We start from the raw sequence: 15,720 nt of genomic DNA on the forward strand, positions 1-15,720 counted from the left end.
TATATGAACTTTTATTGTGATCTATTTGTGAACTCTCTGTTTTATTACTTGTTTACTCCTTCATGATGACTAGATCTTAGGGTGACTCTGTAGTTTATTTTATGATGTATATTAAGGCAATGTTCCATGCTTTTATTTCATATACTTGTTGGAGCTGTCATAAATGTGAACATTTTTAATGATAACTAATATTTTTAATATATTAAATTATCAGTTCCAAAATGTAGATATTTATTTCCATGTGTTATAATAGCTTCCTTTTCATCCTACATAAAAGTATAAATTATTATATAGAATATTTATATTTCTTTTAAAATTAGTCCTTATGTGCTTTTGCACTTTTTTTTAGTTTAATAAATGGCTAAAATGAAACACTAGTTTTTTACATATTTTTTTGTATTATTGCAAACTAACAATATTTTTGTTGTTAATTGTAGTAAGTTTTATTAGTGACTTTTGACTTTTCTAAGCACACTGTCATGGTATGTACAACTAAAAACAAATGAAAAATCACATCTCTTCTTTCCCAGTGTTCATGTAAAGTTTTTCATTTTCTTGTTTGATTTAACTGGGCCTTTATTGATATCATTCCAAAACCTGAATTTAACAGATAAATTTGCAATAATTTCATTATGACTCAAAACTATATTAAAATACAATAACAAGCCTGCATCTCTCTCTTTATCTATGTACTTTTGTTTGATCAATACAATGTTAGTGATTTTTCCAATTACAATAATGTCACTGTATCTTTAGTAAACAGACTTAAAATTCAGGTATTGTATTTTTTCTTTCTTGACTTCCTATTCAGCTAAAATTCACACAGGTGAATTGAATTGTGGTACTCAGAAGCATCTTTATAAGAATAAGATGTGTATAGCAGTTTCTTATAGGGAGAAACTGTTTATCCTAAAGGTGCAGTGGCTGAAGTTTTGTCAGTGGTGGCTGGAGAAGTGCTTCTGACACACAATTCTGAACTGTATAGATAATTAGAAGCAGTTGCATCACAGTTTGCATTTAGAAAGCTCTTTCAATGGTTAAGAGTTCTTTGGTACGTAGACTTTGTGCTCTAGTTATCATTTACACAGACATACAAGCTTAGAGTCTGGATATGAGGTGTCCACCAAATGCTCCTATTAATGTAGATCAAATGATTAGATTATGAGAGCTGTAACCTAATTGGTCCACCCTAACTTGAATGAACTAACTGGGTAGTAACTGTACAAAGCTGGGGCTAGCCAAAGGAGGTAGATCACCAGGGTATGCCTTTGAAAAATACATCTTTCCAGTGGCTCCTTCCCTCTTTCTTCTCTCTGCATTCTGACCAGGCCATGAGTTGAGCAGCTTTCCTCCTCCTCTAATGACCCTTTCCCCATGATGTGTTTTCTCAGCTTTGACTCAAAGAAACAGAGTAGGCCATCTGTGGACTGAGACTTCTGAAACTATGAGTCCCGAATAAACTTTGCCTCCTCTATGATGTCCTTACCAGGTATTTTGGTCATAATGATGTAAAATCTGCCTAAAACACAAACTAATTATTATTATTTGATAATTTTTTTTCTGTTTAAATTGGTTGTAAAGGATGTTGTTTCTCACGATTTACAACTTGGCAATATAAAGGTTGGTTACAAGACAGGCAGGGTAGAGGAAAACTGCTCACCTTACCTCTTGGTGGCCAGGAGGCAAAGAGAAAGTGCAAAAGTGGTAGGAAAGGCAAACCCTTCCAAGATGCACTGTCAGTGTCCCACCTCCTCCAGGTACAACTCACCTGCCTACAGTTACCACCTAGTTAATCCATTCAAATTAGGATGGTTTGATCAGGTTATAGCTCTCCTACTCTAATCATTTCACCTCTGGATATTCCTACATTAGCACAGGATTTTGGGAAAACAACTCATATCCAAATCATAAATTGGGGCTTCTTCCCATTCTGCCATTGTGCTCTTCCATACCTCAATTACAAAGTGACCATGGACTGAATCTCTGAAACCCTGATTCCAAAATAAACTTTCCCTCCTGTAAGTTGTTCTCCTAGAGTATTTTGGTGATAGCAATGAAAAACTGACTAACGCACCCCCAACTCTCAACATTACTGCCTGAGAGACCAAGCCTTCCGCACATGAGTCTTTGGGGAACATTTTATATTCAAGCCACAGCACAAGGCAAGGAAGACCAGGATATAGTGTTCACAATATGTAATTGCTTGTAAGCAAAAAAAGGTCAAGGACACAGTCAAAGAAACTGAACTTCCTTTAAGCTATAAGCTGAATTGCATCTGATAACTTTGCATAAAATGTAAATTGAGCAGACAGTCAGAAAACAAGAAAGTAACCAGGCAGGGCAATGGCTGAGGCCAGGAGAAGAAACTAAATGAATGAAACATCAACATCTATTTAAAAGATAAAAGAGGAATAGCTTCAAGTACCCTAGAAAGCATGTGGTCAGGGCACCAACATAGAATGCAGGGCTCTCAAATTAGTCAACTCACATCACTTTTATTAAAGTAAATCTCAGTAGTTTTAATGACTAGAATACAGATCTTATCTTTTCATTGCAAGAAATTTTAGCAAATTCATACTCACTAAATATGTAAATATGTACTTCAGTCCAAAACAGAATCCCATGAACAAAAATCACAGAAAATAGCAAACTGAAAGAAAAAAAATATGTATAAAGTATACTGAAAATGAAAGCATTCTTCTTCCCACAGGAAAAAAAAATGACAAAGATCAATAAAGAGAAGACACCAAAAAGAGATTCACAGAAGAAAATGTGAAAAAAAATGGTATGGAAACATCAAGAGTTCAGAATTACCAATAAACAGACTGAAGAAACTTAAAATTGCATTGCAATATACAATTTTTAAGAGATTGAAAGAATTCTTAATTTCTAGTGTTGTGTGGAAAGAAAAACTGCTGAAGTGTAATTATGAAAATATGTTCTCAAATGTTAGTTTATATTTTGCAGTTCAGATTGTAATATTTTTACGTGACTAGTATTTTCCACCTTTATAATGCCTTATGCATCACTTTAACTTTGCTCAGGGTAATTTTTGTATGAAATTTATTTTATCTCAGTATTACTCATTTATCTATGTTTTCTCACAGCAATCTTTTGCATATATGTTTGAAGTCAGAATTATAGTGTCTTAGCTCTCCAGTTCCTAGAAATAAACATATTCTTTAAAATCTGAGTTCAGAAAAGAAAAATGCTGTCCTGTTTAGATAACTTTGTCAAAATATCTGGAAAGAATAAATGATCTATCTACTACTGAGAATAAAGGAATTATCTGATGTATGTAAGTGGTTATGGACAACAGCTTTCAGTTAAGATAAAGGGTTCAATCCCGAGCCTCTGCTCTCAGGTATATGCGCAGTGTGCACTTAAGTCTTGACACTCTTCTGCTCGTGATGTGAGTGACAGATGTGAGAACATAATTATGTCTTCATTCAAAGTCACAAACATGAGAGTGAAATGCACACTTCAGAAGACTCAGTTAATTTGCTAATGACTAGCTCTGCTTGATTATTTGAACATAGTGAATAAGAAAATTTATAGTATGTAGACTAGAGAATAAATCTTAGGTAAAATCTTTTTAATTACAACACCTTGAAAAGCTGTGAAATTTATGAAAAAATGTTTGCATCCTGATGAGCTCAACTTCAAGAAATATGAAAATCATCTAATTTTAACCATCATATTATAATACTCTTGGTCGATATTAAAAAGAATGAAGATATTTTTCTGTGGCTATCTTCTCTCCACTCTATTAGCTTTTTCTTATTTCTCACAGGTCCTTTTGTCATTTAAGATAACAATTTGATAAATTCATTCATATACCCTAAAATATTAATTTCATACTATGATGCCCTTACTTTCCAAAAGAGTTTATATTAGAAAAAAGGAATAATTCAAATACATATGGATGTTTTTACATTAGTGCAATTTAGGTATAAATAATATACACTAAAAGGAACCCCTTATCTCTCTTAATGCTGGTCTACCCTACCAAGCCTCTTGTTTCCAACTCAGCAAAAAGGGTCTTCATCACTACTCCTGTGGTATAAGGTAGACATGTCAAAGTTATCCTGACATCTCTCAGCCAAATCCTGTTCATGTGGTCTTGATATTCGTTGCCTCAACATTTCTAATGTGATTCACTTATTCCCATTCCACTCACTCTATCCTTGTCTAGGCTACATATATATTTTCTCTGGATAGAATACATAAACAAATTCAGACTATTTGCAAAGTAAATGGTTATCTTTAATACAACAATTTAATTTTTTGAAGGGAAAAATAAAGAAAAGTAAAAAGAGCTGAGATTTCCAACCTCTTCTAGTATGAAGATTTGCCCTGTCTCTTTGGAGGCACTGAACTTTCTTTTTAAGAATATAAATTGAGCAGGCAGTCGGAAAACAAGAAAGTGACCAGGCAGGGTGATGGCTGATGCCACGAGAAGAAACTGAATGAAACATCAACAAATATTTTAATGATAAAAGAGGAACAGCTTCGACTACCCAAAAGGAGAAAAATATTTCAGGCCATAATTTGATAAATCAAATAAAACCAAGTTTGTTTTTTTTTTAAATTTTGTGTCTACCTAATTAAAGCATCAACTAATCTTAGTAGAGAAGCTTTTTGTTTTTTAATCTAAGTTTGCCTAAAGCCTTTTAACAGAATTTATGATCCACAAAATATTTGTCTAGTAGCAAGCAATTTGGCATCATTTCTAATTGTTTTCCAAAGATCTTTTTACCTAAGTGATTAAGAAATGTTTTATTTGGTCCACTGCCCCAATCCCTTTGGCCAGGTGCAATAATCTCTGAAAGTTTTATAGATAAATCATACCATCAGCTAGATAAAAACTTCTTTTAGAGCTTAGAAATTTAATTGACTCAGAGTAATAATACAGAGCACACTTTTATGTAAGTTTAATATTTTCATACAATAACTATGTATATATTTGTATTTAAGTGTATACTTTTGGAATTTTGTGTATGTGCATTCATATCCATATCAATAGATATAAATATATATATGTATATTTTATATCTATACATATTGTTTCTTTTTTGATCTCTACAACAGCTGTTGGGAACAGGTATGTTGGAGGGTAGGGATTATCATATGAAGAAATCAAGACTTTGAGAACCATTTTGACTCTAGGTCTTTGCTTGCCATATCGTTTTAATTAACTCATATACCATAGTTTCTCAAATGACTCAAGTTTCTGTAAATTATGCAGAAGAACAAGAGTAGAACAGCATATCTCACAAAAGGAAATATTGAAAAATTCCAAATGATGACTAAAATAAATCATTTTCATTCAACTTGATTTGACAAAATATATAAAGCTTGGCCAGGTACCATGGGATAAAGAATGAATGAAACATAATCATTTCCCTAAGTAAACAATAGCACAAAAGAAAAACAGACAAACATAATATGGAAAGAGTTTAATGTTAAAACAGAGTATAAAAAGTTGATTTAAATTCTGAGCATTAAAAGAGAATAAAATTATGGCATTTGCAGGTAAATGGATGGAGTTAGAGAATATAATGCTAAGTGAAGTAAATCAATCCCCAAAACTAAAAGGCTGAATGTTTTCTCTGCTATGTGGGTGCTGATCCATAATGGGGGTGAGGGGGAGCATGGGAGGAATGGAGAAATATTAGATAGGGTAAAGAGGAAGGAGGACAAGGAAGGGGTCATGGGGGTAGGAAAAATGGTGAAATGAGATGGACATCATTACCAATAAGTACATGTATAAATAGTGTGACTCTACTTTGTGTACAACAAGATATGAAAAATTGTACTCTATAGGTGTACTATGAATTGAAATGCATTCTGTTGTCATGTATAACAAATTAGAATAAATAAATAAATAAATAAATAAATAAATAAATAAATAAAATCTATGCAACAAATAATCTTTGGAAGTAAATACAGGTTGTGTGGCATTTGAATTTGTTCTAAGGTTTTGTATAAAACTTTTCCAATTAAAAAACTGATGACAAACACATTAAATCTGTAAAATGCTTTTGGTAATATGACAAAAAGACAATATCAATTCTGCCTATTCAGGAGCATGGGAATTCTTTCCATCTTCTAAGGTCTTCTTCAATTTATTTCTTTAGTGTTCTGTAGTTTTCATTGTTGTTGTTTGACTTCATAATGGCTGCCAATCTCACTGGAGTGAGATGGTATCTTAGGATGGTTTTGATTTGCATTTCTCTGACTTCTAGAGATGGTGAGCATATTTTCATGTACTTGTTGATGTCATCAAACTAGTCCTGGGTGGAGGAGATTCTTGGTATCAGCCATTGGTCCTGTTGTAGAGACTCTAGGAAGTATCAGAGGTGGCTTGGTTGAATCCAGTAATGTTAAGGGTGACAGCCCAATTGCAGCCAGTGGAAGGGCAATCGCCTTGACCCATAAACTGAGAGTGGGTGGTGTCATCCTGGTCCCATGTTGCTTAGATGTTAAAGCGCCATCTGTGGTTGGGATAGAAACTTGAGAGAGATTAATGATTAGTAAAATAAGAAGAGAGTTGGCAAATATTTTTTAGTTTAGTGGGCATGGTGGAAGTCCAGGACTGGACATTTGGAACAGGTGCCTTTTAAGGCAGAAGACATAGTACCAGGGAGAGTGTCTAAAAGCTTGGTCACCATTGGGGTAGTAAGTATGACCTTATTGGGTCCCTTCCAGAGAGGTTCCAGTGATTGAGAATGCAGTTTCTGAAGTAAGACTGAGTCACCGAGTTGAAGAGAGTCCAATTCAGTTTGTGGTTGTCCCGGGATTGAGGCAATAAATGGCGCAGGAAGGCACTGGTCTGCATGTTTCCTTGGGAGTTTGTGTAGAAGTGTGAGATAGGACAGGTAGGACACAAGGGGAGTAGGAGTGATTGGAAAGCTTTGGGTGGTTAAGAAAGGGCACCCATAGAATTTCTCAAAGGGGCTAAGGCCTGAGGGAGCTCTTGGGGCTACCTGAATTCAGGTGAGGGCCAATGGCAGGAGATTGGGCCAGAAGAGCCTGAGTTCAATAGCAAGTTTAGGGAGATGATCCTTGAGAATGCCGTTAGGCCTCTCAACCTTACCCAAGGATTGGGGTTTGTGGGGGATGTGGAGCCTCCAAGTGATGTTGAGGCCTTTGGAGACTAGTTGAACAACCTGAGAAATGAAGGCGGGACTGTTGTCTGACTGGATGGAGGCGGGAAGTCTGAACCTGGGAATGATCTGCTCAATGAGGATGGACGCAATGGTGTCAGCAATTTCCCTGGATGTAGGGAAAGCATCTATCCAACCTGAAAAAGTATCAACCAAAGTAAGTAGGTGGTGAAGCTTTTTGTGCCTACGCATGTGAGTAAAGTTGATCTGCTAGTCTTCGCCTGGCTAGTGGCTCCTCATCTGATGTGTGGGGAGTTTAGGTTTGATGCTTCCTTGTGGGGTATTGTAGAGCAGACAGAACAAGCAGAGTGGACCTGCTGGAGAGTAGTTCTCATTCCTAGGAAGTGAAAGAGGGGTTGTAAAATCTGGAAAAGGGGTTAGGGAGGGTTTTAGGTGGGGGCAGAGTCTCTGGAGCCAGAGGAGTTGGTCATGAGTCATAGGTGTCCATCTTGAGCATCAGGGCTGGTAGTCTTAAAGAAGTAGTGATTCACTGACTGGTTGGTGAATTTGTGTATCTGATCTTGCAGGAACTTCTGTAGGCAATTTAATAGACATAGTCCTATTAGTAGAAACATAAAGAGGACTAATAGGGGTCCTGTGAGGGGGAGAAGCCAAGACCATACTTGATTGAACATTCCCCATGGAGCCTGTTGGCCTAGTTGCTGTCTCCTCTTTTCTAGCTGTTCTTTGTCCTTCATTACCCCCAGGAATGACTGTGTTTTGGCTTAACTGGTTTTGGTAGGTGTTTAAGATCAAGTGGTCAAAATTGACTTTGTTTCTATCTATTGTTAAGAGTCAGCTGAGTTCCCATAGGGGTCACTCGTGGGGGAACTTGAGAGCAGCTTCTTAGTTCTGCTAGTGCCATCTGCGCTAGGATGGGTCCAGGTCTTGCTTGACCATGTGGCTTCCCTTGGAAGCATCAGCGATGTCTCCCTTCTCTGATGACCCTTCTCTTCATAGCAAATGCACTGATTGGCTTTCTGTTCTCCAGTGGTCTCATTAATCTCCCTGATCAGGAGGTTATGCGGCCCAGAGTTGTAAAGCTCTTTAGAGAAGTTTCCTATTCCCTGGATTCAGACTGACTCAGAGGGCCAGAGCCAAATATTGGTTTTCTTGGCCATTTTAATTTAATTTTAAGTCTTGATCTTAAACATCCAGCAAAGTCAGTTTCACCTTAAATTAAGAGTACTGGGCTTCAGCTGAAGTCTGGCCTACTTTGGAGTCATTCTGACATGTAGTAAGATGGGAGGCACAGCCTTATCTCAGGTAAGCCAGGGCTCTTTATAATTCTTAGGTAAAGTGTTTTAATATTGAAGTTGATATTTTTTTTTAAATATTATTTTATAAAGTTTACATATATTGTTGCTTGATGTCACATGAATACTAGCTAACACAATATGATATTATATTTAAATTGTACCCAGTGTATAGAACTTTATATTAATCTTATTGATAACAGGTCCAGTTATAGAACATTAAATGATATAAATAATCTCCAATATGTTATTTTTATAAGCCTAAAATTACCATCCAACCTTTTGGAGAACATCAGCTTGATATAATTTTTTTAAGGCTTCTATCTTAAAGACTTATATACCTGGAAAATATGAACACATTTAATATACAAAGAAAAGTAATAGTACCATAATTATATTGATGTTTTTATATTAATCAAGTTTAGCTCTTAAAGAAATGACATATTACAATATTGCAAAATAACAGTTGTTGTTTAACCATAGTTGTATAATCCTTAATTCCTTCAAGTTTACTTGCTCAAAAAACTTACATATATAACCAACTTATATAGACCTTCTTTATCACTTACTTAAACCTATATAGCCAACATACATAGACCTTTTTTATCACTTGCTTAAACCCTCTTATTTACTTAATAGACTCTCTTATCCAGAAACACCTTTTCCTTCTATTAAATCCATACTTAGAACTTTCTAATTTCTCTTTCCTATCTGTTAACTCCTTCTTTATTCACACTTTGAAATAATCCTTGTAAATTTCTGAATTTAGGCAAATTATTCCATTTTAATAAGAGATATTTTGTTATTTGCAGAACACAATTAATCACATCTGTTGACCATTTTATGAAAACATAAACAATGTTTAAGTGTATAGAATTATATTGTTGTAGGGACAGACAAGGCAAGGCACCTAAGATAGCACTGAAGGTAGGGAAACAGTTTTATTTGGTTGCAGCCAGATTCAGAGAGCATATCTTCTACTGTAATCAATTAATCCCCTGAACCCCAAATTTAGATAGTTTCAGAATTTTGCACCCAGCATGTAAAGGGTGGGGCTCAGAAGTTCACAGTCTGCAGAAGTTCACAAAAAGCAGTTTTTGGGTTTTTTTTCTCTGTTCTGGGCAAGTTAACCCTTCAAGGACACCTGGGATGGGGAGAGCTTCTTCTCCCCTTTCTTTCCTCCCCCTGCCAGCTGTTACCATGGAGCCCAGTTGGTAACTTCCTTATCTTAGAAATGTAGTCAGCACTGTGAAGCCCAGCTCAAGGACAGAGGCCTTGTTTACATATTTTGTGAAAAAAACTAGTAAGGGGGTGTCCAGCACCTGGAGTGCTTATTTTTCCCAGACAGTAGACAAGTAAAACAGGGCAACATGAAAATAGGAAGTTTATCTACATTGAACTCTTTTGTAGAGATTCTTTTGCTGAAAGTCCTAAAATCAGCCATGGTGAATATTCTGGAGAAGGTCAGTTAAGACTTTTCTGTGGGCCTGGTAGGGAGGGGGAAGACAGGAAGGCAGGGTTGAGAGCAGCTAGGGTGGATCTAAGAATGAAGAAGGAGATGTGAAAGAATAATGGGAAAGGGGTTTGGGATTTTCCCTAGCAAGGAAACTTGAGCAGCAGAACAGGTAGAGCAGAGGCGAAGATGGGAATGAATATCCCAAAAAGCCTGTAAGGGACTTTAATTCTTAGTAACTTGTTTTCAGTGATGACAAAGCAACTTTAAAGGCCATTTTCACCAGATCTTGGATAGGGGTCTGAGGGCTCTCCTCAGTTGGTTTGAGCTTTGGGTTAGCTGGTAAGAGGACCTGGTGGGACCCGGTGTGGGTGCTAACAGTAGAAGAGAGGAGTGAGTGGGTGGAGGGATTCCTTCAGTAACTACTACCTCAGCAAGGGGTCAACAGTCTGAGGAAGGGTGGTGGTGTAGGTTTTTGATCTAATAATTGGAGGGGAGAAAGCAGGTTACTGAGGTGGGAGTGATGGCGGAGAGTCTGGTCAGAAGGCTGAGGGTGAGGATCTGTTGGAGCCGGGCGATAGGGTGGAGGTTCATCAGTAGGGTTAAAGTAGTGGATGAGTCCGGAGGAGGAGAAAGTTGGGGATCATGGTTGGGGGATTTGGTTTGCAAGCTGGAAGAATTTGTAGAGATTTGCAAGAGGTGCAGAGAGCAGGATTGGATCGGAGCAAGAAGAAAGTGATCTTTACCCATTTTTTCGAATGCTCACAGTAATTGTAGAGATCCCTCAGAATGGAGGGATCCAGGGACCCAAAAGGGGGCCATCTGCTTTGGTTGTCTAAAGGATAAGTGGGCCAGGCTTGGGTGCTATATTTGATCAATTTTTGGGTTTGATGTCTGGTGTCAAGGAGAGGGTTTTGAGGTTATCCAAGAGGCATTGTAGGGGACAGTCGACCAGCAGAGAGGACACATTACCCATGTCTCAAACGTAGTATAAGGAGGAAGGAAGAGGACGCAAACGTAGTATAGAGGAGAAGGAAGGAGACGCAAACGGAGTATAAGGGAGAGGGAAGGAGACGCAAAGATAGTGTAAGAGAGGAGGAGGAAACTGATTTATTGGCAAAAGGGGCATCCCCGCTAGAGCCCCAAATCAGGAGTGCCTTAGTGGCAGGTTCGAGCTGCAGAGATTGGTCGTCATCGAATCCTGACAGTCGAAGTTCTCGTCCTGGACGGAGCCAGAGCCGTGGGAGACCTTGGCCAAGGCTTTTCGGGACCCCTCCTGGAGAGGCCCGATACTCCCAGGGCCCGAAAGAGGAGAAAGAGAGAGACAGGGGAAGAGAGAGGAAGGGGAGGGTAAGCGTCTCTCTAGCGGCCGAGTCTTAAAGTTGAGAGGACTTTATGAGAGCCACTGAAACCGTGAAGGTCTGGGTGGGGTGATGTTCAGTTCTCTGTCTTGTGTTCCTGGAGGTTACCAGTCCTTTGAGGGAGACCTACAAAGCCTATGCTGGTTAACTACCAGCTGGGATGGGAAGGTAAGGGAAGGGAATAATTTTGAACCCAGGAGTCTATTCTGCCCTAGGAAGGAGTCCCTGAGGGCCACCGTAGCCTTAAAGGCTGTGGTGGGGTGTTTTCCTCCCCGCAGGTGGGCAAAGAGGTTTGCCGGACAATCAAGGGTCAAATCCTCCTGACACCACCATTGGGTTTAGGACTCCAGGAAGGGGAAACTCACCAATCGAAGGCCGGTGGTGGATGTAGTCTGGCTATCGAGAAAATGGGTTCAGGTCGTCCGGTGAGTGGCACTTCCGAAGGAAGAGGGACCCAAAAGTGGGTTTTAACCCTCTCCCGGGTTTTCGGCACCAAATGAAAGAAAAGTGACCACAACACTCAGAGCAACCAAGAGATCTTTATTGCAGCAGTGCAACAGAGGAGAAAAGAGAGAAAGAGAAGAGAGAGAGAGAGAGAGAGAGAGAGAGAGAGAAAGAGAGAGACAGAAAGCAAGAGAGATAGCAAGAGAGAGAGAGGGGTCCGGCAGGAGGGAGTTTTTATAGCCCAAATCTAATGAGGTCTCTGGGTATGCAAGCTGCCTTGTTGGCACAACGGGGGTTACGTGTTCGGCCTTGAGCAGGGGGTTGAGTGTTCAGCCTTGAGCAGGGGCTTGGGCGTTTGGGCTTGAAGCAAACAGGTGATAAAGAGCCAGACAGAGGGTTTGAGTGACCAGGTCACCCTGCAGCTAACTTTGTTTGGCATGCCCTGCAGACAGCTTACTCAGCCTGTCCTGCACCTAACACTAGAGATTGGTTAAACCACCTACTTTTTTCTTGTCCATGATTTTTGGTCTAGAAAACTGGTATGTATTTGCTCTGATCACTCCAGAATGGGCCATTGCTGTTCCTCTCTCTCTACTCTGCTTCCTGTAAGAAATTCATTTAGCTGTTTGGTTAAATGAGATAAGAGTGAGTCATCAGTTCACTGTCAATCTTTTTCAATTTGAGTTATTGTTCTAGTAGCCTTCAAAAATTTATTTGAGGGAAAAAAAAGAAAAAAGAAAACTACTAAGGAAGTGGAGGTATGGTATCGGGATATAATGCAAAATGGGAAGTGGTTAATAGAGGGCGCTTTATCAAGTCAGCTGCTGCTATGGGCAATGACCCTAGTCTCCTCTGGCAACTCTGGGAACCACTGTAAAATACACATCTCAGGGCCACAGAAACAACACATTTAGACTCCAACTCCTGTCAGTCATCATTGAGCACAGTTTGTGGAGAGGGTATATAAATTCCCAGGCAATTCTGGCCTGCTACGTAAGTAGCGAATCAAGGTCTAAGGGCAAGAAAAGCTCTCAGACAAATCCAGTGGGTGCTCTCTAAAGTAGGATGGAGAGGAGTGGGATGGGCACCAAACATATCTGCTATACTAATTTGAAGAGATGCCTCAAGGTCTATGTAGGTTTCTCTTGAGGTTTTCTTCCTTGACTGGGAGTGTTACTTATGAAGAGAGAGGGGAACAAACACAAAATTCTTCTCTGAATCCCATAAGTCCTAAAATGTCTCCAGCTCCAACCAGTTCTTTCCTTTGAATGTCTGGTCCTCTACTTACGGAGATAGGAGTACAGGACGTTTTTGACCAAGGCTTAATATCTTTATGGAAGTACTTTGCATCTACAAAAGTTTGTTTTTATGCCACAGTCTTTCATAATCATTAAACATATTTACACATTTTGTTTTTATTGTTTTACCAAAATACAGTTTTTCATTTATATTTACAGTTGAGTACAAGGGCTTTGAACAAAGCATTTTCAAAATAATAGACAAAATCTCAAAAGAATAAAAAGATAAAAGAATAAGAAAGGAAAATCTTAATTTTTTTTCTAAAATTCAGTTATTGCTTGATATTTTATCAAAAGTGACATCTAGGCTGGTTACCATGGCACAGGCCTATAATCCCAGCATCTTGGGAGGCTGAGTTAGGAGGATTGCAAATTCAGTTCCAACCTTAGCAAAAGCGAAACACTAAGCAACTCAGTGAGACCCTGAATTACAAAATAGGGCTAAGGATGTGGCTTAGTGGTCAAGTGCCCTAAGTTCAATACCTGATACCAAATAATAATAATAATAATAATAATAATAATAATAATAATAATAAATTACAAGAACTACAATGACTTTTAATTTCTATGTTTTTTGTTCTTGATTTCTCAGTGATTATACTGTTTATAGTAACTTAAGTATGGAATTTAAAAATTACTTACCCAGAATTACTCTGAATTTAAAAATGGAAGGTCAGATTTTGTGATTTATGACTATAATACCAGCAATTTGGGAGACTAAAACCAAAGGATCTCAAATTCAAGACCAGCCTGTTAACAATGTAGTCTGACTCTGTCTCAAAAACGAGTGGAGGGGATATATTTTAATAACAAATAAATAAATAAATAAATATTTGGAAATGATATTCCGAAAAGCTTTAACAATTTCATTGTTCCAGCTTACCTGGAAAAACTTTAGTTAAATGTTTTATTTAAGCCCCTTCCACTGGGTGATTTTATATATAACTCATACTTTTGTTCACTTCCTCTTCATTCACTCCCTCATGTTTTGTCTTACATAATTATCTCCCACACTAAACTATAAGTTTTATTAAGGATGGGTTTCATATTTTTAGTGTTAGATTATCAGTCTCCCCATCAACATCTCCAAATCCCAGTACTAGTGAAGTGATTTACGTAAAAGCTCTCTCCTTTTCTCTCTCTTATTCTCTCACTTATAGAACAAGAATAAAATCTGAAAATTTAAAATACTATTTTCAGAAGTTTTTTTTTTAACATTTAATTTTTTGTTTGTTTGCCTCTGAAACATTCATGGAACACACAATATAAGTAGCTAATTATTATTAAATTGAATGGTTTTCACTGAAATCATTTCAATGTAAACATTATATGCAATTCTACAGGTACACTTTCATAAATTGACTTCATTTTATCCTCTTAAAATGATTAATAGAGAAATTCAGTGATATGTACAAGTTCATCTCACTCCCCAATGATATGCTGAATTGTGCAGATCCCAAAGGAAAATGATAGTGACCAGAATCAATGTATTTTCTGGCATCTGTAACCTCCACTTAGTCAATCAAGCCTATAATCTTGAGGGATTCCTCTAAGGAAAGAAGACACTTATTTTAGCATGATATGTGTATATAATTGCTTTTTATCTGAAACAGCTGACTATATTTAGGTTTTAAAATGTAATTGTTTCAAATGATCCCTCACCTTAGGATCCTAAATTTATTTGTATTGTGTAATACATAATAATTTAGTTATTTTTTTAAAAACATAATTTATGATATCCATAAAAGCAATTTTTTCTTTCTACAAAAGAAACTTATATCTCAAATAACTATAGCCAGAATAGAGGGTGATCAGCTAAAAGTAGAAAAATGTAATGTTTTTAATTGTTAATAAGAGGAACTAACATTATTGTATCCTTATTTTGTTTTGGGCATTTTTAAGTGCATGACACGTAGTCACTTGTTAAATGCTCTAAACAAACTTGTCATGCAGGTTCTATTATTCTCAATTTTACAGGTCAATTTAAAGTCCCTGGAGATGAGTAACTTGACTAATGTCACTCAGCTGGTAAGTAATAGAGCTGAGAGTTCAGTCTGGGAATCTGATGGCAGAGCCTTTCCTCTAAAATGAATCTAAATTGTTTCAAGGAAAGAAAGACATCATGCTGGAAAACTCTATTCTGGGATTTCTATTAGAATTGAGAGAAATCAATCTTCAGTGTATTTATTTTCCATAAATGCTAAGTTTGTTGTGTAACCACTATAATTCCGTAAATAAAAACTACATTGCCCATGACATTTGCTAACTTGTTATTAGCTATAATGTTTTTTACTGTTAAATCAGGGATAGCGGCCTTCCCATCGTTAAGGCAAACTTGACTCTTGGATTAATTCCGTCAACCTAGAGATTTCAAGGTCTATGAGATGACAGCACCCAACCTCAGAAATAATTTTCTTGCTGGTAAGTTGTTGTGGCTAACTTGCTATGCAATCAACTAGCTGAACATTTGACTATTGCAAAGCTTTGGACCCTAGTAAAGTATATCCAAATTTCAAACAATAAAAACGCAGTGTTGGTGTCTTAAGTAACTTTATATGTTTTCCTCTAGAAAAGTCATCTTGAAGCCTATGGAGTCTCTATTGTTTCTCACTCTCTCCTTTCTCTTCTCCACCTTGTTCATCCCTTCTCATTCTCTTCCTTCCCACTTACTACTCTTTCTTTCTCATTTCTTTACTCCTTAGCACCAAGATGGATTTATTTCTTCTTATTCACTCCCTA

The sequence above is a fragment of the Marmota marmota genome, unplaced genomic scaffold, assembly GCF_001458135.2.
Source record: "Marmota marmota marmota unplaced genomic scaffold, marMar, whole genome shotgun sequence".
In the NCBI taxonomy this organism is placed as follows: domain Eukaryota; kingdom Metazoa; phylum Chordata; class Mammalia; order Rodentia; family Sciuridae; genus Marmota; species Marmota marmota.